We start from the raw sequence: 3,738 nt of genomic DNA on the forward strand, positions 1-3,738 counted from the left end.
TTGCTAAACCTGTTTCTTCCACCATTATTAAAGCCTTGTTGAGGCTTTTGTTGATCCTTCCATGAGAAATTTGGATGATTTCTCCATGATGAATTATAGGTGTTTCCATAAGGTTCACCCATGTAATTTACCTCTGCCATTGCAGTGTTCTCAAGATCATAAGCTTCTTCTTCAGAAGATGCCTCTTTAGTACTGTTGGATGCATTTTGCCATCCATTAAGACTTTGAGAAATGATGTTGACTTGCTGAGTCAACACTTTGTTCTGAGCCAATATGGCATTCAGAGCATCAAATTCAAGAACTCCCTTCCTCTGAGGGCGTCTCATTATTCACGGAATTCCTCTCAGAAGTGTACATGAATTGGTTATTTGCAACCATGTCAATAAGTTCTTGAGCTTCTGCAGGCGTTTTCTTTAGGTGAATGGATCCACCTGCAAATGGTCCAATGACATTTTGGAAAACTCAGATAGACCATAAAGAATATATCTAATATGGTCCATTCTGAAAACATGTTAGAAGGACACTTTTTGGTCATCTACTTGTATCTTTCCCAAGCTTCATAGAGGGATTCACCATCTTTTTGCTTGAAGGTCTGAACATCCACTCTAAGCTTGCTCAGCTTTTGAGGAGGAAAGAATTTATCTAAGAAGGTCGTGACCAGCTTATCCCAGGAGTCCAGGCTATCTTTAGGTTGTGAGTCCAACCATGTTCTAGCTCTGTCTCTTACAGCAAAAGGGAAAAGCATGAGCCTGTAGACTTCAGGATCTACTCCATTCGTCTTAATAGTCTCACAAATCTGCAAGAACTCAGTTAAAAACTGGTAAGGATCTTCAGATGGAAGTCCATGAAACTTGCAGTTCTGTTGCATTAAAGCAACTAATTGAGGTTTCAGCTCAAAATTGTTTGCTCCAATGGTAGGAATTGAGATGCTTCTTCCATCAAACTTGGACGTGGGTTTAGTAAAATCACCAAGCATCCTCCTTGCATTATTGTTGTTGGGTTCGGCTGCCATCTTCTTCTCTTGTTCGAAAATTTCATAAAGGTTGCCTCTGGATTGTTGTAATTTAGCTTCTCTTAGTTTCCTCTTTAGAGTCCTTTCAGGTTTAGGATCAGCTTCAACAAGAGTGCCTTTTTGCTTGTTCCTGCTCATATGAAAGAGAAGAGAAAAAGAAAAGGAAGAGGAATCCTCTATGTCACAGTAAAGAGGATCCTTATTATTAGTAGAAGAAGAAAGGGGATAAGGATTAAGAAGAAGGAATAATCCAAACACAAGGGTAAGGATAGAGGAAGTGATTGGAGATGAAGAGAGATGAAGAGAAGTGTTAGTAAATAAATAAATAAATAGAAGAAGATGAGAAAGAGAATTCAAAAATTAATTTTGAAAAGGAGTTAGTGATTTTTGAAAATTAAAGATAAGATAGAATTAAAATTAAAATTTAAAACAATCAATTAATTTAAAAAGAATTTTGAAAAAGGGACGAGATATTTTCGAAAATTAGAGAGGGAGAAGTAGTTAGGTGGTTTTGAAAAAGATAAGAAACAAACAAAAAGTTAATTTGTTAGTTGAAAAAGATATTAAAATCAAATTTGAAAAGATAAGAAGATAAGAGGTTAGACAAGATATTTTAAAATCAAATTTTTGAAAAAGATAAAGTTTTGAAAAAGATATGATAAAAAGATAAAAAAAGATATGATTTTTAAGAAAAAGATATTTTGAAAAAGATTAAATTTTTTAAAATTAAAATTAATTACTTAACTAACAAGAAACTAAAAGATATGATTCTAGAATTTAAAGATTGAACCTTTCTTAACAAGAAAGTAAAAAACTTCAAATTTTTGAATCAATCACATTAATTGTTAGTGTAATTTCGAAAATTTGAAATAAAATTAAGAAAAAGATTTTGAAAATAATTTTAAAATTTTTGAAATTAATAAGATAAAAATGAAAAAGATTTGATTTTTGAAATTTTTTTTTTGAAAAGATAGGATTTTTAAAATTGAAAATTTGACTTGACTTATGAGAAACAACTAATTTTAAAAATTTTTGACTAAGTCAACTCAAATTTTTGAAAATTAGGAGAGAAATAAGGAAAAGATATTTTTTTATTTTTGAATTTTTAATGATGAGAGAGAAAAACAACAAAAATGACTCACAACATGAAAATTATGAATCAAAAGTCATGATGCATGCAAGAACACTATGAATGTCAAGATGAACACCAAGAACACTTTGAAGATCATGATGAACATCAAGAACATATTTTTGAAAAATTTTTGATGCAAAGAAAACATGCAAGACACCAAACTTAGAATTCTTTAATGCATGGATACTATGAATTCAAAAATGCATATGAAAAACAATAAAAGACACAAAACAAGAAAACATCAAGATCAAACAAGAAGATTTACCAAGAACAACTTGAAGATCATGAAGAACACTATGAATGCAAGAATTTTTCAAAAAATGCATAATAATTTTTAAAACATGCAATTGACACCAAACTAAAAAATTGACTCAAGACTCAAACAAGAAACAAAAAATATTTTTAATTTTTATGATTTTATGATTTTTTTGTATTTTCTTAATAAATATTTCGAAAATATTCTTTAGAAAAACGAAAATAAAAAATTTTTTTGAAAGATTTTTGAAAACTTTTTGAAAAGAAAATTACCTAATTTGAGCAATAAGATGAACCGTTAGTTGTCCAAACTCGAACAATCCCCGGCAACGGCGCCAAAAACTTGGTGGACGAAATTGTGATCATCAACAATGGCTCCAAAGACTTGGTGCTCTCAAACATAAATCACACTTTGTCACAACTCCGCACAACTAACCAGCAAGTATACTAGGTCGTCCAAGTAATAAACCTTACGTGAGTAAGGGTCGATCCCACAGAGATTGTTGGTATGAAGCAAGCTAGGGTCATCTTGTAAATCCCAGTCAGGCGAATTTAACTAATTTAAGAGATTATTGGTTTTTCGAATAATAATATTAAATTAAACATAAAATAAAGATAGAGTTACTCATGTAATTCAATGGTGGGAATTTCAGATAAGTGCGTGGAGGTGCTTGTCCCTGTTGGATCTCTGCTTTCCTACTGTCTTCCTTCAATCGTTCTTATTCCTTTCCATGGCAAGCTGTATGTAGGGCATCACCGTTGTCAATGGCTACATCCCATCCTCTCAGTGAAAATGGTCCAAATGCTCTGTCACAGCACGGCTAATCATCTGTCGGTTCTCGATCATGTTGGAATAGAATCCCTTGATTCTTTTGCGTTTGTCATCACGCCCAGCAATCGCGAGTTTGAAGCTCGTCACAGTCATTCAATTCCAGAATCCTACTCGGAGTACCACAGACAAGGTTAGACTTTCCGGATTCCCATGAATGCCGCCATCAATTCTAGCTTATACCACGAAGATTTTGATTAAGGAATCCAAGAGATATGCTCCCGGTCTAAAGTAGAACGGAAGTGGTTATCAGTCACGCGTTCATAGGTGAGAATGATGATGAGTGTCACGGATCATCACATTCATCATGTTGAAGTGCAACGAATATCTTAGAATAGGAATAAATCGAATTGAATAGAAAATAGTAGTAATTACATTGAAACTTGAGGTACAGCAAAGCTCCACACCCTTAATCTATGGTGTGTAGAAACTCCACCGTTGAAAATACATAAGTGATGAAGGTCCAGGCATGGCCGAGAGGCCAGTCCCCAAAACATGATCACAGGATCA

At 33.4% G+C, this 3,738-nt stretch overlaps 1 non-coding gene across 1 annotated transcript; it reads left to right on the top strand.

Moving 5' to 3' along the window:
* The first annotated feature begins 509 nt into the window (after nt 1–509).
* LOC112704639 (small nucleolar RNA R71) lies at nt 510–613 on the top strand. The gene has a single exon (XR_003155254.1). It is a non-coding gene; the product is annotated as a small nucleolar RNA R71 (small nucleolar RNA).
* Nucleotides 614–3,738: the final 3,125 nt, after the last annotated feature.

The sequence above is a fragment of the Arachis hypogaea genome, chromosome 7 (assembly GCF_003086295.3).
Source record: "Arachis hypogaea cultivar Tifrunner chromosome 7, arahy.Tifrunner.gnm2.J5K5, whole genome shotgun sequence".
Taxonomy (NCBI): Eukaryota; Viridiplantae; Streptophyta; class Magnoliopsida; order Fabales; family Fabaceae; genus Arachis; species Arachis hypogaea.